The sequence below is a fragment of the Rhinolophus hipposideros genome, assembly GCF_964194185.1.
Source record: "Rhinolophus hipposideros genome assembly, chromosome: 3".
In the NCBI taxonomy this organism is placed as follows: Eukaryota; Metazoa; Chordata; class Mammalia; order Chiroptera; family Rhinolophidae; genus Rhinolophus; species Rhinolophus hipposideros.
Window position 1 is genome coordinate 19,627,090 of NC_138049.1, and position 26,949 is coordinate 19,654,038.

The 26,949-nt window shown below is 39.8% G+C and overlaps 1 protein-coding gene across 1 annotated transcript in view; it reads left to right on the forward strand.

The window, feature by feature from the left end:
• Positions 1-5,124: 5,124 nt before the first annotated feature.
• PLAGL1 (PLAG1 like zinc finger 1) overlaps positions 5,125-26,949 on the forward strand; it is a 106,199-nt gene continuing 84,374 nt past the window's right edge. Inside the window, exon 1 of the mRNA XM_081044958.1 lies at positions 5,125-5,251. The gene's annotated coding sequence lies outside the window, so the exon portion shown is untranslated. The remainder of the gene's footprint in view (positions 5,252-26,949) is intronic.

Consider the following 26,949-nt stretch of genomic DNA (forward strand, 5'->3'; position numbering starts at 1 on the left):
AAGCCATTTTCAAAGATATAGGCTTGAGAGATAGTAAGGTGTTGTTGAGATCATCTAGACTGTGCATGACTGAACCTAGTTAAGGCCTCTATATAAACTTTCAAGATTCTGGTGGGCAGGTGCGGGACTCTATTTATTATTTATCTGGCAGTCACCCAACACAAGCTTCATACATAATCAAAGACCTGATAAAGACAACATGAAGCACAGGGAATTATTTTAATAAAGCACAGAATCCTTGTTTTCTAGGCAGATTACTGAAAAGGAGGAGAAAAACCTCTCACAATCCCATCAAGAACAAACCAACAGTCCAAGAAAACTTTATCTGTTTAGTTAAAGAAAATTAAGTTTCAGTTTTATATAAGTACACTATTGACATTAAAGTTTATTTTTCATTAAGCCAATTCAACAGAGTTGTTTTACAAATTAATTTTGGCAATACCCCCCAGAGGTAGAAAAATATCACATATACATAATATATATCCATAAACATACATAAAGATACAGACATACACAAACAGAGATCCCATAGCTTTCATCCCAAAACTTTAGCCATGAATCAGGTACAATAATATAAAACTCACTAGTTTATAAAACAATTGAGTCCAAATGCATCTCTGGCAGACAGAACAAGTTAAAGTTACCCCCTCACATGGCTAAAGCTTTATATTAGTATTTGTGGAGAAGACTTCTCAGATTTGTATTTACCTTTTACCAGAAATCTTATAATCTTATGGAGGCTGTTGACTAGATTTTGGGTAAGGGCGCTTTGATAGCAGTCTGTATTTTAAAAAACACCCCTCACCCCCACCCCCTGCTCCAGCACCACCACCACACACACACTTTGTTTTTCAGTCTCAAACAATCCCGGGCACTGTTTACATATCAAAAACATTAGATTTACAATTTCAAAGGACAGAGAAAAAATAGAAAGCTATTTTCCTAGGAGTTTTGGGGTATATTTCTCTATCATCAGAAGTGGAGGGTAATTACTGTTTAATTTTTTTCCTTTGTATTAGGGGTCCGATGGCATGGGGCACTATGTCCTTTTCAATATCAATTACCACAACGTCCTCCCCTTCATTCTCTTCACTTTCCCAAGAATGTCACCTCTTAGCAGCCTAATCTGGCTTTGTCACAAGCACTCAAATCTTAATTTGTGGTAGTTTGAGCCCTCCTACCTTTGCACAAAGGTATGCTAATATCTCCTATTTATTATTCTGCTCTCCCACCTTGTCTGCTTAAAGCTAGCAGAGTAGTGGACAACTGCACATCCATCTCTAACCTCAGCTCTTCTTCCATCTTCCCGACTGGAGCTGGGTATCTGTGGCTAGCTGGGTATCTAGTCCATAGTAGAGACCAGCCCATTGCAGCAGCCATTCCTTTCTCTTCTTTACCACAATGCACTATGTTTCGTTTCTTAAACAAATGCATTAAACCAATTGGTATTTTCAGGGTGCCCCTGTACTCACATGGAGGTCCACAAACATCTGACATATGGGCCACCCCTTCCTACATAGAGGTGAATGCCAACTCAGGATTTTCCCTGTGACGGCCTCTTTCCTAAGGCCCATTCTCCAGTCTTCTGGCAGGTTTGCTCATTATTGGCTCACACCTCAGGAGCCCCTGGGTGTAATCTGAAACTGGCCCCCATATTCACAAAAAGCAGGGAGAGACCAAAGTAAGCAGCAGACTACTCCAGATGGATAGATGGCAGCTTTAATAAGCAAGAGGCTTGCTTTGGGCAGCTGTAAAACAAGTAGATCCCCACACCTGCCAGCCAGAATCTTCAGAATTTATAGAGTCCTTAACTGGTTCCATCACATACTCAGTTCAGATGGTCTCAATAATACCATGTCCTTGAAAATGGCTCCCACTGTGGGAACAACAGTCAGAGCATGTATTCCAAGAACAGGGGAGGGATGAGGAGCTTTGGATTGCCGGAGTCCAGCTCACAGATCAGCTGGCAGTCACGTCCTCTCGATGACCTTCTCCAGCAAGTAGTGTTTGTCAACTTTTCCTTACATGTCCACCATTTTTGGCATTTTATATTTTGATGTAATTTTAATAGAGTTCTTTGATAATTCTGATGTAATAAAAAAGTTGTAATACTTCAAGGTGTATTGTATTATGACCTTCACTCTTGAAGTCAGTGAGTAGAGACAAACATCCTTTTTAACTTTTTTTTCTTTTCTCTCTCTTGCTTTTTCAGTAACATGTTTATGTTTTTGGCTTTGTTAAAGAATTTTACAGTGAGCAAATGATTTGTTATTACTCTATTAAAAGTACAGAAAGATAACTGAAAAAAAAATGTCAGTTGCTGAGCATCAAAGCTGATCTTGTAGAACAGAAGTCATTTTGAGTCAGTATGCTTAATTTTATGTTTATTCATTCATGAACTACATGTATACATTATGATAAAAATTGGTTTAAAATACTAAATAATATTGAATAAAAGTTGATGAGTTCTGTATTCTTGTTTTTTCTAAGAGATGTTTCTGATTGCGGTTCAGCCAGCGTATTCATTCATTCACTTAAGAGATGCTTTTTGTTGTATTTATTTATTTAACCTTTTGACCCCTTCACCCATTTCCTTAAACTTTGCTTTAAACTTCAGGTTCAAAAGCCTCACATCTTCTACAGGTCATTTAAGAAAGCACCTCGAGTTTCTTTTTCCTGTCATTTTCTATTCTCCAGCCTGCCATAGCTAGACCAAATGGTCTAATGTGCTCTGCGTAGATGGGCTGGACAGCATGGGCTAAAGAGCATGGACTCTGGAAGTCAGCGTGCTTGTGTAAACATTAAAATGTTAGCTGTGATTCCCTTTATTAGAGCCACCATCTCATCCCACTTCCTCAGAATATCTGGAAAATCACCGATTCCTTGAAAATTGCATGTATACCCCCCTCTCTCACTTCCTTTATTGAATTTGTTTTTGAAAGTTCACTTCCTGCATGAATGCTTCTCTGTCTGAGGGAGAGGTAGTGAACTTGCTTTCTTTATCTAAACATGCGCCCTCCCACCCCGACCCCATCCAAAGCCACATGGTGGGTGGAGGGGGCGGGGGTGAGGTTGCAGATTGCTTAGATGCAAGTTTTATTTTCTATCCTAACAAAATATTGCTATTTTCACACTAATACAATAAAAATAAAACCATGTCTTCAATTCCCCAATTTAGTTAGAGGATTTAAGGTACTTTTGAATTTCTTTTTCATAGTTTTAATAGATATGAAAATTTTTCCCTCTGAGAAGCAGGCAAGGAAAAGGATGTCCCTTCTCATTGTCCTTTCCCCTCCCCTTTGTGCCTGTGGTCCTTTTATTCTTCACTGTTCTTTCCTTCTTTCTTTTGCTCCCTCTTCAAATGTGATTTGCCCCTTTCATTGGCCTATAATGACCCAAGAGTGGATACAGTAAGAAACAAACAGAGAGGCAAAGAAACTCTTTGCTATACTGTCATTTTACAAGAATCGTGTCTATTGAAAGGTTGTCACTTAATAGGCACCACCAAGTAACATTTCACTAATTATTTTATGAACTAATTTAATAAATATACTGTTACGTACCTGGCACTGTACTAGGCAGTTTTCCTTCTCACTTTAGAAAACTGAGTTGTTTATGTTTAGTTCTCCTGCTACAGACACTCAATTTAAGAAAATACCTACCAGAATTTGATATCTTCTTTCCCCCACTTTGCAAGACATAAGTGGCTACATGTATTTTTGCTAGTGTCTTCTATTTGACCCAAGGTGTATGTATAAAAGAGAGCCAAGGTTTAGGATCCAAGCAAAACGAGGTTTAAATCCTGGCCACCTATGCAAATTTAGACTACTCAATATACTTTTGAGCTTTCATCAGCTAATGGAGGGTAACTATAACTACAGTAAAGAGATATGGAGATTCAAGGAGAAAAGTATATATATAGTGCCTTACACAAGGAATGTTCATGTCCTTATATTGTTATTGTTTGTCTTGATTTATCAGCCCTTTGGGAACAGATTACAAACCTATTAATCTAAATTGTAGTAGTATTAATAATCAATAGAAAAAGTAAACACATAGGGCTGGCAGAGCAAGCAAATGTGTAACCTGAACACATTAAAGCCATCTATTGATTTTGCAGCTGGGTACTTCACACGCAGTAGGGGGTAGTTTCAAGGGCAATCCATTTGCTGTTGTACTGAGCTGGGGGAAATTTGTGGAAAATTCAGAAATACTGGTATTTCTGACACACTTTGTTCTCTCATGAGGGAATTTTCTTTTATTCTTTTCTTGCTTAAACAACCAGTCATAATAATGTATTGACATGTTAATATTTGTGAAGTGGCACTGTGGAAAAACCGGGTACTTGCATTGTAGCAGAACCGGATTGTGTGTGACCGTGAGCAAGTCGTATGACTTCTCTGAGCCTGCGGTTTTTTGAGCTATAAAACTGGCGTAACGTCTGTGCACGAATTAAGTTCAACATGTATTTAAAACACCTGGCACATAATTGACAGTGTTATTTCCTTCCTCCCTAGGTGCACCTGACCAGTGACAAGGAAATCGTCCCTATAAACAACACCTGTTGAGTATGCCAGGACCCATTCCAGGCCTTTGACGAGGTTCACCTCATTTAATTCTCGCGGCAAGCTTGCAAAGAGCGTCACAGAGGCACTTGACGCTAAAAGCGAATGAAGTTCCATCTTGAGGCTTCCTTGCTTGTACAAGTCCCTTCCAAACTCTTGAATCTAATTTTGTATTTTCCCCTTAAGAGGGCCACCCCAACCCTGGTTTAAGTTTCGGGCTCCCCAAAATCTGCATTCACCCTGGATGAATATTATTAGCCTTTTCCCCACTTTGCAGAGACGGGTCAAGTGAGTGGCCTAAGATTACACAGTTGTAAGTAGTGGAGCAGGATTTGAACCGAAACGGCCTGATCCCCCAAAACTCTTCGCCACTGGGGGTGATGACAGCGGTGTCGTTGGGAGAGAGACAGGGTTGCCAAGTCCGGGGCGTGAGGTCAGCTCAGGGATCCCTCGGAGCAGGTACCGCGGGCAGGATGGGGTCGGAGGGGATCGCCCGCCGAGGCTCCCCGCCCCTTCCTCCCCTTCCCGTTCTCCTTTTCCGCGCAGCCGAGTCGGAGCCGCGCTACTCGCCCGGTGGCGGCGCAGCCCGGTCCGTTTGCCCGCAGCTGCCGGCTCCGGGCCGCAAGGTCCCGCTGGAGAACTTTCCAAGGCGGAGAAACCAGACGGAGACTCAGGAGGACCAGAAGGTGAGGCGCGGGGCGGAGCTGAGGCGGGAGCCCGGCCGTTGGGGGCGCGGCGCTCCCGGCTGCGCAGGGACGGGCGGCTGCCGGGCTGCAGGTGCCCTGGGCCGGGCGGGGCGGGGTCATCGCGGGGCCCGAGACCCCCCTCCTGCTCCGCGTGCCGCGGGCTCGCTGGCCGGGGGCTGCCGCCTGCGTGCGGCTCGGGGAGTGCTTCCCCTCGGCGTGCAGGCTGCGGCTCCGCGCTCCGGGCGGGGCGGGGCGGGGCGGGGCGGGGCGTGCGCCTCGGAGCGGGGGGGGGGGGCGGGGCGGGGCGGGGCGTGCGCCTCGGAGCGGGGGGGGCGGGGCGGGGCGGGGCGGGGCGTGCGCCTCGGAGCGGGGGGGGCGGGGCGGGGCGGGGCGTGCGCCTCGGAGCGGGGCGGGGCGGGGCGGGGCGGAGCCGGGCGGGGCGGGGCGTGCGCCTCGGAGCGGGGCGGGGCGGAGCCGGGTGGGGGCGGAGCCGGGCGGGGGCGGGGAGGCGTGCCTTGCCCGATCCCCGTTCTGAGTGCACGGTGGCTGGGGGCGCGGAGGGCACGCGGATGCCTGCGTTCACCGCCAAGTGATTTCTGAACCACCCCAAACGTGAGAATCTCAAGTTCAAGCGTAGACAGTTCCCCGAGACTGAGTTGAGGGGAAGAAAACGACCAAGTGGCGGCGGGGGAAATCCCTGCAGACTTCGGGAGAAAAGGGGGCGGGGGGAGCAGGGGGTGTGCCGCCTCCAGAACCCTAGGGGACGCACAGACAGTTATTATGGGGGCAGGGTGTCCTCGTTGGGTAGCGAGCGGGACACTACCCGCAGCTGTGGTCGCGGTAGCTTTTGCAGGTGCGTGGCTGTGTTTTGATATCGACAGCTCCTGTACTTCAACGTGTACGGGTGTGTGTGTGTGTGTGTGTGTGTGTGTGTGTGTGTGTGTGTGTGTGTTGGCGGGGAAACGGGGGCTTCGCGGAGGGAAAGCGACCCCCTGGTGCTGCCTTTGTCTACTGAGTGTGAAGAGGTCCACTGTTTGAAAGGTCCACTATTTGAATGAAAGAAGAAATAATTCCGAAGTGCTCAAGGAATACATAAGGACATTACAAGATTTATGTTACCCGGTTCGGGCTGCCAAACCCGAGGCACCTCCCAGAAGCATCTAGAGAGTTTTTCAAAATACACCTGTTGGGTCCACCCCAAAGATCCTGAATCAGGAGTGATGGAGCTGAAGCCCTGGCCTGAGCATTTTTGTAAAAACTTCCCCCGGGGATTTTGCTGGGGGTGCCTGGTTAAGAATCAGGAGATAGAAGAGCTGGGTTCTACTCCTTGTGACCGTTAACAAATTTTAAGCAGTGTTTCCTCACCTGTAAACTGGCCCCTAAGAACTTGTTATAAAGATCAGTTAGTATAGGATGTGTGCAGGTGTGTTGAAAAGGGAAAAATGCTTGCAGTGGCCACAGAAAGACAGCATGCTTTGATTCAGCAAGTGATGTTTTTGAATAGAGAGAGAGGGGTGTGGAAGAACCTTGCCAGGGAAAAGGAAAAGAGGGTTTGTTTTCAGGTGATCAGATCTGTAACAGTGTTGGTGTTAAACTAACTCAGAAAATCAGTATCATCTGGATGAAAAGGAAGCGAGCTGCAGCCTGCCCCATCTGTGGATGATGGTTCAAAAAATGCACCATGTGTATTTCCTCTTCTCAAGAACCAAAGGGTTTAGATTTTCATTTAGGCAAATTAAGAGCCAGTAATCACCAATGTGTCCTGCACTGTGGTAACCCCAGTCCTTCTGAAGACTGCATGTTGTCCTGCTAAATGTGAATTTTTGTTCCACTGTTCAACAGATCTGCTTTGAGGATCTTAATGTACCAGGCATCCTTGACATACAAAGATGAATAAAATGCTCTTTCTTTTTTTTTTTTTTTTGCCCTAGCCATCTCTATCTAGTGGAGGAGACCGATGTGAAAACAGGGCACAATATGACCTGGTTACGATGATAATAAGGCTATAGAATGAACAAAGTACCATGTGGCCCAGAGGACAGAGTAGCTCCACCAGCCTCAGGGGAAGGGCATCAGTAAGAGGTATCATAGAAGCTGGGTAGACAGCGCTCTTCTGTAAACAGCTTCGAGAATGTTAAGATTCTATGTGAAGTCAAATCTATGTTCATCGTTTTCAATCTGACAAAATTCTAGTGGAATCATATGCTGACAATCTAAACTAGAAATGACTTTTGGTTTCATGATGACTCTTAAACATTTACTAGGCTTACTGTAATTTTATCTTTATAAAATGCATCAAGTTCATTCAAGAAAGGGGTTCTTAAGAAAACAAGAAGAAAAATTTTGCATGTGTCCTGCATTCTTACTATTTGGTTTCCCTTGAAATATAATATTCAGATAAAGTCTTAACTACATGCACTTTTAAAAGTTTGCTTTTTTTGGTGGGTCTCATTGCGTTCATTTTGTAAGCTCAAAATGACTTAATAGAGGAGAGGGGCACAAAAGGAAAACAGTAAGAGGAATAAAAAGGGAGGAGATGGAGAAGAGAAAAGAGCTTGATAAAGTTGGTAGTGGAAAGGAGCAGAAGTAAGCACTTATTGGTGCTAGCCTAAAAATAAAAGGCCTTTTAACATGAGAGGCAGAAAGCATTTATTGAGATCAATAAGAATAACTACTCAAGAATTATTAATTCAGGCAGAAGCCCAAATAACTTTCTGATTAGGAGACAAAAGCAAGGGGTATGCAAAGGGGAAGGGAAACAATTACATCAATAGAACGAAGGCATTTCTAAAGGTGCAGATAACATGACATAGTGATGTTAATTCTAAACAATGTTTTTATTTTCAGTGCAGTAGTCATCAGTCCAGTAGTCATAATAACTGCTTTCTTGTTATCTTTGCAAACAGTTCTTTGGGAAACAGGTTATTTAGGCCAAGTCCAAAGGTCATTTCGCCCCATCTTAACATTCCAAGGTTTGGGACAGAAGACGTGCACGGCAGTTCCTCTGGCATGGCAGCTTCCGCTCCATTTTCAAGAGGCTGCGTTTATATTATTGTTTACATAGGGAAGGGAGAGTGAAAAAGAAATGGGTGAATCAAAATGGCTGCCAGCTTCTTCAGGGATCTATTGTTCTGCATATTTTGATTAAACTTATATATAGACTCTTAGTTTACAAAGTTAATTCAAACATATTTAGAGGGAAGCTATATACTGTGGTGGTTACAGCATGGCTCTACAGCCCTGAGTTGGAATGACTGTCTAAGCTGATGACCTTGGACAAGGGTTGTAACTAGCTTTGCTCGTTTGTGAAATGAGGATAATAACATCTCCTGGAGACTTGTGAAGAATAACAGCTAGGAGGCTTAGGAGGCACCTGGTAGTGATAAACCCTTAATCGGGAGTGGCCTCTGCTCTAGTTTTTATCTCACTTTACTAGGTCCTAGTGGAAGCACTGGTAAACTAGACAGATAACGCTGTCCTTCTGGAATTGGAAGTGGCTGACTTGCTCAAGTCGTAAAGCTAACAGGTAGCTGAACTGAAGTGAGAAGCTATGACATTTGCAATTTAGTCCTGTGCACTTCTGCTCCACGCCCTTGCTGATTCTGTTACGGCTGAGGTGGACTCTACCTGGAGTTTAAAGGGGCAAAGGCTATATTCGTGGGTGTCAGTTACAACTCTTCCACCCACAGCATCACCCAGTGACTCTCCTCTCCACTTCTCATGGTTGATTTCTATGAAAATTATGTTTTTCTTTCTGAAGCTTATGGGGTGGGAGTCCATTTCTGCTGGAGGGTGGTGAGAGGTGGGGAAACAGTGGGAAAGCCATAAGGAAGTCATATATGGAAGAACTTCATAAGGGAGAACCCCTCTCTCCAACTTCCAGTAATGTGTTATAATAGTACTAGAAAAACAGTCACTTTTATTGCTCAGCTACTTAACTGCTTTCATCTGCAGCTGATGCTGCTGGTGCAAAATTAATATTCCCTAGCATTATCCCCTTCTACGTATGCCTGGTCCCTGGAGAGGTGGGGGACTGCATCATGGCTCTGTACAGAGAGCTCATGGATGTGGGTCAGATTTTAATTAGAATGTTAATTGGTAATTCGCAATGGAAAAGTATGACCAAGAATCTCTGCATTGTAAAACAAGGACCCAGAAAAGTATAAAGGAAGAATGTTTTTGAGAGTAGCCCCCAGTGTCGCTCTGTTTTTTCTTATGAAGAATCATCCTTAATCTCCATAGAATATCACCTTTTTACTTTCAGATGCAGGTGGCCCCAATTTCATATCTCTCAATTCAGCGTTTTTAAGTTTCTCAATCAAGCAATTAAAAAATGCATGTGCCCAGATAGCACTGGGTGCTACAGGTGAAGGTAGAAAGTAGACATTTAGCCTAGGGAACAATGACTTTAAATGCTACCTGGGCATGGCACAGTCTCCTGAAAGAAAAGGTTCAGAAGGCTCTCAAAAGTTTTGAGAAAGCTTCCTGGAGGAGAGGGAGGGGACACGCCCTTGCTGCAGGGTTGAGAATGGTCTTTCAGATTTTGTTCACCTGGGGACGCAGGAACTTTGGGTGGCCTTAGGGATAGAGATGAAAGGGTAAAGATACAAATAACTGGGACCTTGAAGCTGCCTCGGGCATCCCAAAAGACTATAAGGCAGGCTTACTTGCTGGGCAGCCTCTGGGATGGGAGAATATTAGTGGCAAGGCAAAGCTTCCTCTGCCAGTCTCCCTGACATTCACAAGATGTGATAGAAAATTTAGTGAGTGGTATGACAGGCGGTATCTATTTGTTGAATACATTTGCTAAATATGTAAAATACTGGAGGTGTGCCAAAAAAGTCTAGAAACAGACACTGGTGAGTGTTGCTCAAGCAGCAGTTCACCATAATCAGAAGTGTCTGGATGCTGATGGGAACCACTTTGAGCACCTCTTGTATTAATAATGGCAGAAGTCAAACGTGACTTGTATTCATCTTTTGTTATCGGTATACGAGTATATTGAGTATTACAATTTTAATACAGTTTTCCTTTCTTAAAATGTGTATACATTTTTTTGGCACCCTCTGTATGTATATGTGTGTGTATATATATATGTATATATATATACATATATATGTATATACTCATGGGAGGTGGAGTACAGCATAGGGAATAGAGTCAATGAAATTCTAACAGCTATATACAATGTCAGAGGGGTAGTAAATTGGGGGAGGCGGGTTTATCACTTTGTGAGGAGTGTAAATGTCTAACTATTACATTTTGTTCTCTGGAGTTCTAGGGTTCCTTAGGGGTGCCCAAAAGTGAGTGTGGGTTGGGAGAAGGGATGAGGGAAAAATAAAGTGGATATTTTTTTACCATGCTGCTGCTTCAACTCATCTGTTGTATTTTTATCTGTTTTCTATGTTGACTTTCTGATATGATATCATTATGAAAAAGAGTGCATCTACTTTTAAAAGTAAGAACACCACTGTTATATGTGCTTTCAAAGGTAACATTTCAGCCCGAATTATAGGGCTGCCATGTATTTATTTGGAATATGAATCTATCTCTGTGAATACAGGACTCAAATCAAGACATTGGCTATGTAATCCTTTGTGGGCATCAGATTCTTTGTCCCAGGCCTGGTTACCATTAATAATGGAAATGTACTTTGGCTTTCCTAAATGCACCTGTGCTTATGATTTGTCTCTCTGACAACCATGGCTCCCAATCTGGAGATGAGTGCGTTCACATTTCACTTTTTTGAGCCTCAGGACTTTGCTAACGATGAATATGAAGGGCAGGGTTCTGGGCAGAGAGCAGATGGGCCAGCGGGAGGAGGGCCGCCAATGGAAGAGAATGTAGAATCCAGCCTGGAGCCAGGAGAAAGAATCGCAAGCTTGGGGGTCCTGCGACAGGGGCATCAGGGCTCTGAGGAGAGAGATTCGGGGACAAAGGCAATTGTATTTAAACTATAAAACCTCTTCTATATAATACAATTCCTCACGTTAAAGAATGGCGAGGCAGTGTGGTTTTGTATAGCAAGCACAGCAAGACACCATGGGTTGTGGCTGTGGCTGCCTCTGTTCTTGGCTTTGTGACCTTTGAGTCTGCTTCCTTATATGTAAAATGAAAGCGTTATACTAAGCATTCTGCGAGCTTCCTCCTCTGCTGAACAACCTGTTTCATGGCAGGTGTTTTTCATGAATATCTATGGATATGAATATGTATGGATGTTCCTGTCAGTGCTCATTTCTCATATTTCTCATATAACAAGAAATTGGATATTTCTTCTTTAATATATGTAGTACCACCAGATGTTAAAGATGTTTTTCAATAGAAAGTTTCCATTTATTTGAGCTTCAACAACATTTGGGTAGAATATTTCATTGTAATGACTCATGGTGACAAAGCACTGGGTTAATGCATTTTGTTCCCTTGTTTTATTTTGACACTGAGTTGTGTTAGATGTAAAATAAAATGGCATTAAAACCAAACAAAATTGCATTAAGTTTTGCATTATGATTCATCTATTATTTAAATACTTATTTCATTTACAAATTTAAAATTTGCTAGAAATATTTTGGTAAAGAAAGTAGCTCTAATATAGCTCACACATGAGTACACACACGCACACACTTCTTTTTTCTCGTATAAATACAAAGGAAGTTTGGAAGGACAGTCATCAAACTTTATCATGGCTACCTCAGAATGGATAATTAGAGGAGCTGGTAAACTTCTAATTTTGACATTGTTACAATGAACATATATTAATTTTTATAATTTCATGTATGTGATTTGTTACAGGATGAGCCTTCATTATTATAAAGTATCTTACTTTATTGATTTATAGATACAGTCGCCATTGGACATAAGTAATTTAAGACTGAAGTTCAATAGTATCGTTGTATAAGACCACACAGAGAAGCAAATATCTCTTCCTTGATGGGTTTTGGAGTTGACGGTGTTCCTTTTGTTGTATGCTTGGACAGGATTCATGTGATAATTAATGTAAAAAATACTTTTTCCAACCCCTTAGGGGCTCAGAGATGAAAAATAAGTTTAACAGTATTTGGTTGTGGCTTCCTAGAGGGATATGTCGAGAAGGATCCCGAGGTCATGGCTATGTTCACTAGGCCAGGGTACCAGGATCAGTAACTGGCCTGACCTGGATACCAAAGGATGAGGAAAATGGCTGATAATTTGCCATCTCTGAAGTCTAGAATTTTAGGTGATAAGTTTCTTTATGAAGGCAATATTTCTTTTTGTCCAAATCTCTTAAGAACTGTGCTCTTTATTACACTTAATCGGATAATTTGCAGAGTTAGTGGACAGTTTCATGAAAAGTCGTCTTAAGATTGCAAGGACTGGAATCTTTTGTATTCCTCATAGAAGTTGGCATGATACATTACCTAAAAGAATTATTCAAGAATTCAGGACTAATGAAATAAATGACTAATTCATTTATTGTGGCAATATAAGGTTATAAGCAATAAGGATAATTCAGTATCATTGAGTATCAATTAAGATAAATGTATCCTTATCAAAACAGTTACCGGTATTGATGTTAACTGAGCAATGGAGTACTGTAGCTTGTAATTTCTGTCTGTGACCCGCTTCAATCGTCTGTTTATGACACCAAGAAAGAGTTAAATGGCTTATTGCATGAAGAATGAGTAGCTCAATTTTTACATTTGTGGTTTACATGGGCTCCAGCGTTGCTTATCTGCTGGATGTGGAGAGAAGGGTACTCATGGTCTTCTTTTTCATAAGGACTAGATGTTGTAAAGGAAAAATACAAAGTACCCCCTCCCTTTCTTACTTGGAAAAAAAAGAAAGAGGAAAACACGTAATCCAGATGATTCATAGGGTGGTGGGAAGCTGCCAGCATATTGGGATTCCAATTATTTCAGACTGAATTTAAAAACAAAATCATGCATTTGGATGACACTCTGCTTACAACATATGAACAAGAGATTTATTCATCCATTTATGCCAAGCCTTGTTCCGGACTCCAGGAATAGAGTAGTACACAAAAGCCTGAGCCCCTGCCCCATGTTATACATTACAGATGAGAAAATTCAATCTCTACAAAGTGTCTTGCCCAACATGGTAGCATTGGGACTTCATTCTAAATACAGTGTTCTAGCTTCTACACCACATCATTTTAGAGGAACCGAGTTAAATATCAGCAACATAGTTCTTTCTGCCTTTTCTTGGCTCTTCCCTTGGGGGTGGTCCACTCTTTTCCATCCTATGGGGTATATCATCCATGAGCATCACTTACACCTTTGTCTGGTCCTAGGGCAAAACATTCAATTTCTAAAAAGCAATGTAGGGCCATGTTATTAAAAAATAATATAGAGTAAAAGAATTTGAGTAGTATTTTTCCCAACTTTTGAGTTTTAATTTGGTAGACTAAAACTAGCATTTAAAAAAATAATTTAAAAAAATCTTAGACTACGTCACGATTAGTAAGGTAAATATTATGTAAAATTTTATTCCATGAATATATATTTGTATTAGGTTGCAACATGAATATTTTCCTTACTGTTGGTTCTGGTCAAAAGCTTTTCAAACATATTGGTTTAAAGAGCTTCAGGGAAGATATTGTTTATGACAAAATTAGAGATATATGGTTATCCCTAGCTATCATTTGAGTGTGTGTATTGTTTACCTAAAGGGTTCGTAGCAATAAAGTGGAATTTGTGTGATGAAAGTACCAGTGGAAGTTATTTGGCATCTGAATATATGCCTGAACAGATTTTTTTTTTTTATTGAACACACATGTAGTTATTGGGTTCCCTGTGTCCTGTACTTTTGCTTATTGTGGTTTCCTGTATTAAGTGGTTTTGTTATTTTTTGAAGTATGTTTATTTTATAATTTAATTGCATGGTATATAGAGAAATTTGGGGAAATAAAGTACCTAACTGAGGCAATAGCCTATGTTATCTGATTATGATAAAGTCTACAGCTGATTAGACTTTAATGTAAGTTGCGAATATTACATGCTAACTTATTTTAAAACTGATTTAATATATTATTTTTCATTTAATTTCTAAATGTCAGTGGATTTCACCTGAAGATATTATTTGTAATAAGAGTAACAGATACAGTTTTATAAATTGGGGTTTTTCATAGACTTTAGGAACACATCATTAATTTGGAATTTGTGATAATTTGGACAAGGATTGGGCTAATACTTTGGAAAGATGAGAGCTTGTTGCTAAAACAAAAAGAAAAAGAAAAAGTAAAAACACTGTGCAAATAGATTTTAAGAGTTTTAAATTCTGTGTAAAAATACATTTTGGAAGCACATAAAAAAAATCTACTTTTCTATGTTGTAATTTATTTCAGAGACATGTAATAGAATCTCAATTGTTGAGATGGCCAGGACAGAGATGTATTTAAATATTATATGCATATTCTTTGCAAGGCAAGAACTTACTTCCTAGAATAAGTTTATAATCTAATTATGAAGACAGAAATGTAGAAGAAAAGCCAGCCTTGAAAGAATGTAGAGATACTTTTTTTCTACAGACAGAGAGAGGATAGGAGAACAACATACAAAAGATAATCTCCTTAAGAAAGGTTCTGGGCAGGAAAGCTGAGTGAGCTCTGGTTGCTGGTATCAAAGACCTTCCAGTGGAATTGCATTATGGCCACATTTATTTGAGTTCAAACAGTCAAGGTCAGGAGAAATAAAGAAAAAAAGAAACTAATCAGTTCAGGAGGTACCTAGCATTTCATGCAAGTGGGTATATGTTCTGGAAGAGTATGTTATGGGGAATGGGAATCTTTTCTTCTTTTGGTTGGTCTCAATTCCACTCAACTCTCACCAGACGATAAATATTTTTTAGCTCAACCCAGCCTGCATCCCACTTAACTCTCAGCAAACAACCTGACCTCCTACCTCATTTAAAAATAAATAAATAAATAAAAAATGGCAGCTATAAATTGTGATCTGCCTCCTTCCCATTCATCTTTCCCCACCCCTGCCATTTGTCCTACTCTTTTCCAAGCCTCAGAGGTATCTCTCTTTTCAAGACCTGTCTTCTCTCATCCAAGGCTTGGCTCCCTCAGTTCTATTCTCCCCGTCATAATCAGAGGTTCACCACACAGAGGATAAACGTCCTGGCTCTGGAGCCAGAGTCTGCCAGGTTAAAATATGGTTTCGTACTTTCTAAATGTGTGGCCATGGGCATGTTGCTTAACCTCTACGTGCTTCAGTTTTCCTAGGTGATGGGCTTGGAACAGTATCTGGCACAAGCTCTTAATGAATGTTAATTTCTACCATTCCTACTACTACTGCTGTTAACCTACTCATTTCTATTGTTTTTCACCTCTTAGCGCATATGTTTGCCAATTCTGGAAAAGAATAAAGCCAAATCTTCTCTTGACCCTGGTCCCCTTCTAACTACTGTATTCTCTTCTCTCTCTCCTCTTCTTACCCAAGTGTTTTAAAGATTATTCAAGATCTTCTTCACCTCCTATTAGCTTTTATTTTCTTTTTAGAAAAATTTCAACAAGATATTGACTACCATGTTTCCCTGAAAATAAGACCTAGCCAGACCATCAGTTCTAATGCATTTTTTGGAGTGAAAATTAATGTAAGACTCGGTCTTATTTTACTATAAGACCAGGTCTTATAATATAATACAATATAATACAATATAATATAATACAATACAATACCTGATCTTATATTAATTTTTGTTCCAAAAGACGCATTAGAGCTGATTGTCTGGCTAGGTCTTATTTTCGGGGAAACACGGTACTATATACAAAAATTACAAAATATTTTCTATTTTGAGTACTCCGAAAACCTATGTATCTACTACTTACTGTTAACTTTAGATTTCCCTGTAAGCTCCTTCCTAAATCTTTCCCTCATTTCCCTTTCAATGTTATCATTATGCAGATTTCTATGTTTATCATTCCCTTCACAGATTTACCTAATATTTATGAATATTTAATTTTTCATATTGTTGAACTTTTTAAGTAGAATTACATGATATAAATTATCTGGAAACTTGCTTTTTTGAACCTAACTATAATTTCATTCATTTTTATTGGCATAAAGAATGTCATTATATGCCACAATTTATTCATTTTTCTGTTGATGCACATTTGGACCTTTAGCCATTATAAACAGGTTTGCTATGAACATTGTACATATATCCTGGTGTACACATACTCAGGTTTTTCTAGGATTCATACATAGAAATAGAATTTCTGAAACATTTAGTATATACTCCTTTGTATTCATTAAGTATTACAAATTGGTTGTCAAAGTGGTTATGCTACTTGATATTCTTACCAGAAGTGTAAATGCTCTTGTCAGACTTTTTAATTTTGGAGTGTGAAATGGCATCTAACATTTTAAAATTACATTATCTGATTACTGAAGAAGTCAACCATGTTTTCACTTGTTTCTTGACCATTTTGGTTTATTCTTCAGTGAAGTACCTCTTTATCTGTTTTGCTCAGTTTCCTTTCAGGTTGTTTATCTCGCCCTCTTATTTATTTAGCAGTTCCATATAATTCTGGGATAATAAGCCTATCTCCAAATTTGTGGTTTGTCTTTTTACTCTCTTTATGTCCTTTCTCCCTCCCTCAGCTACTTTTGAACTATTTTTCTTTGTCACTAGTTTCCAGCAATTTGATTATGATGTGTCTTGATGTAGTTTTCTTCTGTTTTTAAAAACTTACTGAGATATAATTCGTATACTGTAGAATTTACTCATTTAAAAGAGTACAATTCTATAGAATTTAGTATATCCATACTGTTGTGTATCTATCGCCATAATCAATTCTAGAATATTTTCATTACCTGAAAAAGAAACCTCATTCCCCAATCCTCCCATCTCACTAGCCCTAAGCAATGACCAGTCTGCTTTCTATCTCTCTGTTTGCTGATTCTGGGCATTTCATAGAAATGGAATCATACAATATGTAGTCTTTTGTGACTGATTTTGTTTCACATAGCATAATGTTTCAAAGGTCATCCATGTTGTAGGATGTATCAGTACTTCATTTCTTTTTGCTGCTAAGTAATATTTCTTTATATGGCTATATCATATTTTATTTATCCATTTGTTGGAAAGACTGTTCTTTTCCCCATTGAATTATCTTTATACTTCTGTAAAAAAGTCAACTGGCCATAGGTTTCTGAATTTAGTTTTGGACTTTCAGTTCTCTTCCATTGGCCTGTATCTATTACATATGAGTGCCACATTATCTCTTTTTTTCACATTTAAGTATTTAGTCATAGACCTGCTGTTTTAAATGTATCTTTATGGACTGTCCAAAGGCAGTTTTTGTCCTCAGACTCCTGAAAATTTTAAATGATCCAAGCCACTCCCGTGAAGATCAAGTTTTCAAATTCTTCACCAAGGACAGACATCCTTAGGTCAACTTTGTGTTCCCAAGTATTCAGCTAGCAGCTATTCTTCAAGCACCCATATTTTACCAGCAAAGCCGGTGATACTTACTCCATTTCTGCCAAGTTCTGCACCTTGAAACAGTTGTCAGGATCTAAACCTTAAATGGCACGTTATTTTACGCTGCGATAGGATAGGCATGTGTGCAGTTATATGGTCAGGCTTTTCCCTTTCACACAAAAGAAATCCTTGCTTATACTAAAAACTTCCTGGCATACGGTCGATGACCAAGAAACTTAAATGCACTCAAAGCAATCTTCCCAATTCCTGGCATGGGAATGCAGACTGGGGGCTGCTTGGGGGCCTACTGAGGTTCCACAGGTAATGTGGCAGAGGTTAGGCCAGGCTGCTGCCTTCCACGCATTCACGGCCCAGGACCTCTGACCCGGGTGGTCCACCAGGGGCACATCACCAGGCTCAGGGTGGCCGCATGACCCTGTCTGGCACCTCGGCATACAGAGGCCACGAGGTCACACCTAGAGCCACACGCCATCCTGGAACCCCACAAGCAGCACCGAGTACCACACTGTCTTGGTTACTGTAGCTTTAGAGTAAATTTTGAAATTGGGAAGGGTGAGCCCTTCAACTTTGATCTTGTTTTTCAGGATTGTTTTAGTTATCCTGGTTCCCTCAAATATCCATATGAATTTGAAGAGCTGCTTCTTAATTTCTACAAAGAAGTTAGCTGGAATATTGATAGAGATTGCATTGCACTTGTAGATCAATTTCAGGTGTCGTTTTCTTTATTTCTAGTATTATGATTTTCATTTCCTTCTGAGTCCTCACTAGTAGCACCTTTAATGTCCATGTTTCTAGTAACTGTTCAAGGAAATCTCAGGGTTTTGTTTTGTTTTTTAACTTTTAAAAAAAATTTATTGGGAAATATTGGGGAACAGTGGGCCCATCAGCTTCAAGTCTTTGTCCTTCAATCTAGTTGTGGAGGGTGCCTCTCAGCTCCAAGACCAGACGCTGTTTTCAATCTTAGTTGCAGGGATCGCAGCCCACCATTGCATGTGGGAATTGAACCAGCAGGCTTGTTGTTAGGAGCTCGCACTCTAACCAACTGAGCCTTCCAGCCGTCCCTCAGGAAGCTCAGTGGCAGCTCCTTGTCTTCAATCTAGTTGTGGGGGGGCGCAGCTCACTGGCTCATGTGGGAATCGAACCGGCAACCCTGTTGTTCAGAGCTTGTGCTCTAACCAACTGAATCATCTGGCCGCCCCAGTAAATCTCAGTTTTTTTCTATCATGTTTCTTAAAACTTTTCACTCACTGCCTAATTACAAGGTTATTCCATATTTTTCGGTATTTGTTATAACAGCATGCTGCTTCCAGACACCAAAGTTTATAATAGTTTTCTGTTGCCGCCAGAACAAATTAACATAAACTTAAGTGGTTTAAAACACTTATTTGATTACCTCACAGTTCTGTAGGTCATGAGTCTGAGTGGACCCTTCACTAGTTCTTCAGCATTATCTCCCACCATTTCCCTTGTGTATTCTAGGCTCTAGTGATAACAGGCAGCTGGTGGGTCCCTATAGATATCATGCCATTTACATATCTGTGTGCTTCTTGTGCCCTTCCCTTTATCTAGTGTATCTCAGTCAGTTTGTGCTGTTGTAACAGAATCCCATAGACTGGTGCCTTAAACAAACATTTATTTCTCACAGTTCTGGAGGTTGGAAGTCCAAGATCAGGGTGCCAGTATAGTTGGGTTCTTGATGAGGGCCCTCTTACGGGTTACGTGCTCACATTGCCTTTCCTTAGTACTTGCATCCAGAGAACAAGAGAGCTCTAGTGACATTATCCCCTTATCATTTTTTGATAATCCCATCATGGAGCTCTACCTTCATGACCTCATCTAAACCTAATCATCTTGCAAAGGTCTCCCCTCCAAATACTATCATATTTGGGAGTTAGGCCATTGACATATGAATTTTGGGAGGATCCAAACAGTCAGTCCATAACATTCTACTCCCAGTGCCCCCACCCCAAATTCATGTCCTTCCCACATGCAAATACATTCATTATATCTCAACAGCTCCAAAAGTCTTAACTCATTCCAGCATCAACTTTAAAGTCCAAAGTCTCATCTCAATATCGTCTAAATCAGTTATTGGTGAGACTTGAAGTATGATTCATCCTGAGTCAAAATTCCTCTCCAGCTGTGAACCTGTGAAACCAAACAAGTTATGTGCTTCTAAAGTACAAAGGTAGGAAAGACATAAGATAGACAGACATTCCCCTTCCAAAAGGGAGAAATAGGAAAGAAGGAAGGCATGGTGAGTCTCAAGCAAGTCCATAACCTATCAAGACAAACTCCGTTGGACTTTAAGTTTCAAGAATAATCCTCTTTGGCTGGAAGTTCTGCCTTCAGGACCCACTGGGGCAACTGTCTCGACTCTTGGCTCTGCCAGGTGAGGGTCATGTCTCCATTTCTCTGGGCAGCCCCACCTATACAACACTGCTTGGCAGCGGTTCCACACTTTAAAACCAAGGTTGGGGCAGCCTTGGCCCGCCCCCCACCTCACCCCCCAAACACACGTGGGCCCATGCACTCTGGATCTGTGGTGGGAGTGGCAGCCCTGATCTCTGAATCTATGAATCTTCAGTGTCATTCTCCCTTTGTCTTAAAGAATAGCACATGTTTGCAACCACATAAATTCAACGTCAGGTCCTGTAAGGTCTGAGAAGTCTGAGAGCCTTCCTTCACTTTATCCCATCTCTGCTTCCTTCAGTTCAAACTGTCAGTGTTCCTCCTGGGGTGGCTGATTAGGTCCATGGTTCACACCATACTAAGCTCCTTATCAAATGGTTGGTCAGCCCCACCCTTGATATTCTCCTCTGAACATGCTTTCTCAGTATGTGCAATATGGGTAAGCTAAGTATTTTCTAAATCTTTTTAAGTTCTGGTTTCTTTTTTGCTTAACAATTCCTTCAATTCATTTCTCTCTTTCTAATTTTACTCTAAGCCATTGGGAGGAACCAAGCAGCTCCTTTAAAACTTTGCATAGAAATCTCTACAGCAAAATATCCAATTTCATTGGTTGGAGGTTCTACTTTCCACAAAATCCTAGAACATGAACAAAATTCAGCCAAGTTCTTTGCCACTTTAAAACAAGGATTGGCTTTCTCCATGGTCCAACGTAACCTTCATCTGAGATCTCATCAGGATGGCTTTTACCATGTCTCTACCAATATTCTGTACATGACGACCTATGTATTCTCTAAGAAGATGGACAAAGGCTCTCTCTACAGTTCTCCTCTTTTCTTTTTGAGCTCTCACCAGAATCTCCTTTAAAAATGTCGTCATAGCAATATCAGCTTTTCTAGCATGCATTTGAAAATGCTTGCAACCTCTACCCAAAAGCCCCTTCCATATTTTTCAAAATATGGAAGTTCCAAAGCCCCTTCCATATGTTTTTAGGAATTTGTTACAGCAGCACCCCACTTCTCAGTACCAGTTTCTGCTTAGTCAGTTTGGGCTGCCATAACAGAATACAATAGACCAGGTGGCTTCAACAACAAATATTTATTTCTCACAGTTTTGGAGACTGGCAGTCCAAGACCAGGGTATCAGAGTTGTGGGATTTGTAGTGAGGGCCCTCTTCCTGGTTACACCCTCACATTGCCTTTTCTTGGTGTTTGCATGCTCTGGTTTCATCATACCCTTTTAATGGCCCATAATGGGAACTGTACCCTCAGGACCTCATTTAACCCTAATTATCTCCCAAATGCCCCTTCTTCAAATACAATCATATTGGGGATTAGTACTTCAACATATGAATATTATGGGGAACACAGACATTCAGTCCATAGCACCTAGCTTTCTCATCCCATGCCAGGGATTGTTTATTGGCTGATGTCTTTATTTTCTGAATTACTCTATAGAATCATCTCGTCTAGAAAATTGGACTCTGTTGCCACATTGAACTAAGTAGCCAGACTTGGTGTGTCCATAATACATGTGGTCCTTCATCTTCACTTACCACGTTGTATCAGAATTACCTGTCACACGCCAGTTACCCCTAGTAGACTGTGTCTCTCAATTCTGTACTTGCAGGGCTTAATACTGCCTGGTACATAGTACCAACCAAAGAATGCTTGGAATTGAAGTAGATTCAGGAAATTATGACTATGGAGGTCTGACAAGTTCACGAACTCATCCTAGAAAAAGTGCTACATACCTCATTGCTGAATATCACTACAGTCACCTTCGAAGTACAAACCTTGGGAAGCTGTGCCCAGACGCCAGCACCTAGTCCACACTTCAGAGCAATTTTGGAACTCTTTTTCTGTATTGGCCATCAGAGCTGTCCTCGAATTACTCTTGATGTCCTAAATGTCATGAAAATGTCTTCCTTTCAATATTTCCTTTATCTTTGGGTAAAAAAAGAAGTCATTGGGGGCCAGATCAGGTGAGTAGGGAGGGTGTCCCAATACAGTGATTTGTTTACTGGCTAAAAACTCCCTCAGAGACAGGGTCGTGTGAGCTGGTGTATTGTCGTGATGCAAGAGCCATGAATTGTTGGTGAAAAGTTCAGGTCGTCTAACTTTTTCATGCAGCCTTTTCAGCACTTCCAAATAGGAAACTTGGTTAACTGTTTGTGCAGTTGGTACAAATTCATAATGAATAATCCCTCTGATAATCAAAAAGGTTAGCAACATCATTGTGACAAGTTTGCGAACTTAATCGCAAACTTAATCACACTTTGTAATTGAATACACAAGAAGTTAAAACTTCTGTCAAACAGCTAAAACTTACAAGGCAGATAAAAACTAATTTTAAAGAAGTTGCAGGGAGAAGGTTGATATACAGTATAATGTATTTTAGGGGAAACATTGTCCCAAATAAGTCAAAAGGAAAAGGTTGTGACTGGGTAAATCACAAAAGATTAGACATAAAGAGCTTTCAAAGTGTGAAAAATGCTCAAACTGAGATTACAAGATATGTAAATAAAAATGCTGTGTTTCTAATCAGTTTATCAAATATAAAGATCTTGTGTTGCCTATAATACCTGTGAAAGATACTCACAAATTGGTACCAGAAACAGAATTTGGTAAATCCTTTGGAAAAGCAATTCAACAGTCAAGAGTTTTACAGAGTTTATACTCTGACTGGATGATTCTACGTCTAGATGGAGGTAGATATCTCCTAGATTTCCATCCCAAAAGAAACATTAAAATTTTATTATTCTACTAGAAATACATTAACATGTTTTTCAAATCAAAAGGCACTAAAGGGTGGATAGTGAGTGCTTGTTAAAAAAAACCACATGTGTATCTTTTCAGAGGTATATTGCACATTATTCATTCAAATCTCTGTGTGTGTGTGTGTGTGAGAGAGAGAGAGAGAGAGAAACAGAGAGAGAGAGAGAGAGAGAGAGAGAGAGAGAGAGAGAGAGAGAGAGAGATCCCCTTCTCGCTATACTCCAGCTAGTAACATGCTATCTAAACTGGTCAGCATTTTGCTCTTTTACTTACTAATACCTTGGAAATTATTATATGAAGAGCTTCCTCTTTTTTAAAAAAAATTTTTTATCAGTTACATGTCAGTACATGAAGTTTCCTCCTTTTTTGTTTTTTAATCAGCTGCATTCTATTTCATTGTGTCAATGTATGAAAATTTATATATTTTATTATTGGGCTTTTGCTGTTATAAATAATGCTTTATGCCTAACTTAGTAATAATAGCACGTTAGTTTATCTATAGGATATATTCTTTAACATGGAACTGTGCAAGCAAAAGGTTCACACATGTATATTTTTGATAGATATTGCCCACTTGCCTTCCGTAGGGCTGTATTAATTCATACTTCCACCAGCAATACAAGAGGGATGAGTGCCTTTCTCCAAACTCTTCACAGCACAGTATGTGTTAGAATCTCAGAAGGAATCTTTGCCAATCTGATAAGTGAAAAATCTTAGCTTAGTTTTAATTTGCATTTCTCTTATGATGAGTATCTTTTAATAGATTTAAGAGCTCTCTCTAGTCTTCACGAAAGGAACTGTGTGTGTTCATATCCTTTGCTCATTTTTCTGTGTATTGAATTGTTGTTGGTCTTTTCTTTACTATCTGTAGAAGATCTCTCCACATTAAGGAAATTAGCCCTTTGTTATGAGTCACAGTTCATTCCTCCTAAGTTAAAAGTTGTTGCCTTTTAACTGTGCTTATGGTGTGTTTGTCATGCAGAAAATGTGATTTTGTTATATTGTTGAATTTATCAGCTTTTTCCTTCGTGGTTTTTGGAATTTGTGTCAAAATTAGGAATGCTTTCCTTACCTCAGGATATAATTTTAAATACGTTGAAAGCTTTATACATAAAAGTGTTTATTGCATTCTTTGTAAAATTAAAAAAAAATGATAACAATATAGAAATTCAATAATTGGAGAATGGTTTCGCTTGGACTGTGATATAGCTACATAATAGATTACCATGCAACCTGTATAAATAATATTACAGGAAATTCCTCATATGTTTACAAGTGAATGTCAGGGGAAGATGTCTGTGTTCAGGGTGAGACCAGAATCCAGACTGTATTTATTCCAGATCATCTTAATAATACAAAACATGGCGAGGAGAAAATGGAAGGCATATTATAATTGTAATTGGATGGTGGGGTAATGATGGTGGTGAAGATTTTAAGTGTCATCCAGTTCTTGATAGACTTCTAAAAGGAGTGTATATTTTTGTAATGAGGAAAAAATACAACATGGATGGTACCGTAGTTCCGCATGCATCATGTGTGAGTACTATGTGCTTTGCAGGACCCACTTGCTATGGGTATTTGACATTCTCCACACCCTCAGCCGCCCAGAAGTTGGGCAAAGAAAACAGATGATTGTCTAGAATAGAGCTAGTTTATCCAGATTTTCTTCTTCTTTTCTTATGTTGTCAGATATCAGGATTTCAGAGAATGTTTTCTTCTATGTATTTCACTGTAGGAAAGGCGCAGGTCAAATTACAATGGTACCCTAAAATCAGCACGTAATTGTGAATTTTTATTTCTCACTTTTAAGTTCTTCCTCCTAAAGTGGTCTGGCTTTCTTTTTAAATTAAGCCAATTTTTTTTTTCTTTTTTGCTCTCTACATCCTCATAACCCATGGTAGAGCCTTTTTTTTTCTTATTGGCTTTGTTAAGTTATAATTTCCAAACAATAAAATGCAAACAATCTCAATGTACAGCTTGAGTTTTGACAAATGTGTTTACCCTTAGAGCTGCCACCACAATTAAGATAGGATGTTTATTTGCATTAAGAGACTACAGAGACATGATTTTTAAAAAATATAATTTAAAATATATAATGTGTTTTATACTAATATATTCTGGAACACTTACAAGAGTAACAGTTAAGTTTAGAGTAGTCAAAAGAGGTAAAGATGTCTGAAAAGTTAATGGCTTATACAGTAACTGTATATAGTTCAATAATTAACTTCTCAAAGGAACTCTGCTTTGGTTATAGCATAAAATTGTAATAAGTAAATGTGATAAAGGACTATCTGAGCCATTAGTTGAATTCTTTCAGGTGCTGAGACTTTAAAGGGACAGTCCTATGCGTTTTTGGATTTCTTTGCATTTCCTTGTCTTCTGTTTCTCTTAAAATGCTGTAAGGCATTTTATTCTCATATCAAAATGAATGATATTCTGAGGCCATGGGGATCATCAGCAAAATTCTTTCTTTAAGGTCTTATTATACATGAGTCTGTAGACATATTAGCGAGAATGGAGAAATTGAGACAATCAGAATGGATATGTAATAGTAAGGTCAGCAAACATGATTCAGATTTCCCCAACAGAGCGAAGTGTTTCCCAGTATCTTTAAAAGATATTTATTTAAAAGAGACTTTACAATATCTAACCTCATTTCAAAAGAGGAACATTTAAAGTAGCTTTCATCTGTTGAAGCAAGAGGTTATGTTGGTGTAAATTCGACCATTGCACAATCTCAGAATCTGAATATGGTTCTTGTATAGATGCTTTTCACTGTGTATAGTTGATGCCGGAGCTTGGTGAGAATGGGGATCAGTGCTGCCATTTTGACTGTTTTCCTTTTATTCCCTCACATTTCAGTGGTTTGTGCACCCTCTTGTCTATTCCACCCATTAACTCCTTCTCCCCCCGTCCTTCTTAGTTTCTTGTGTTCTGTTCACTCTTCCTCACCCGCCTCTTTTCTGGGAAATGTGGAAGAAGTCAAACAGAGGCTCTCACTCTTAATTTCACTTTTTGTTCTGAATACTTTGATTTAACTTCTTAAAAACTTTGTGCTTCAGATTGTTTTATTAATATCTTTGTGCTTCAGATTGTTTTATTAATAATTTGCATTTGAGAACCCTAAGGTGAATTGGTCCAACCTGGAAATCTTAAATTGAAAAGTTTGTTTTTCAGTCTTTAAATAGAAAACTTTTGATCTTCTTACCAGTAGGTACAATGGTTTGCAGGGCATCCAAAAGCTTAAATACAAATTTATATTAAGCATCGCTGTGTGCTTGTGGAAGTGATCTAGAGAATAGAAATGTGTGTATATTCTAACTCAGAATACCAGCTAAACAAACTTAGTAAGCAAATCAGAGTCTTAGGTATAATTGAATTATTGGAAAAGCATGATGTTTGGATTTCTATAAAAATATCACATCAGACATTTTTTAGGCCATTGTAGAGAAAATTTGTACAGCAGTTGAGTGTCAGGTCTCTAAATTCCATAGCCTGGATGAGTATCTTAGTTGGTCACCTTAAATTCCTTTTGGAGGTATAGTTGTATATTTGTCTGCTAGGGGTCCCCTAACAAAATACCACAAACGGGGCGGCCTAAACAACAGAAGTATTTTCTCACAGTCTGGAGGCTGGAAGCCCAAGATCAAAGTGCCGGCAAGGTTGGTGTCTGGTGAGAACTCTCTTCTTGGTTTATAGACAGCTGCCTTCTCACTATGCCCTCCCATGGTCTCCCATGGGTGTGGAGAGAGAGGGAGAGAACTCCAGTGTCTCTTCCTCTTTCTATAAGGACACTAATTCTATTGGATTAGAAACCTAACCTTATGACCTCATTTAACCTTAATTATCTCTCTAATGGCCCTATTTTCAAATACAGTCACATTTGGTTAAGTCTTCAATATATGAATTTGGAGGCGGACACAATTCAGTCAATAACAGGTAGAACAAATGATAAGTAAATAAATATACATAAGACATGGAAACAACCAAAGTGTCCTTCGATAGATGATTAGATAAAGAAGATGTGGTACATATATACAATGAAATATTAATTGGCCATAAGAA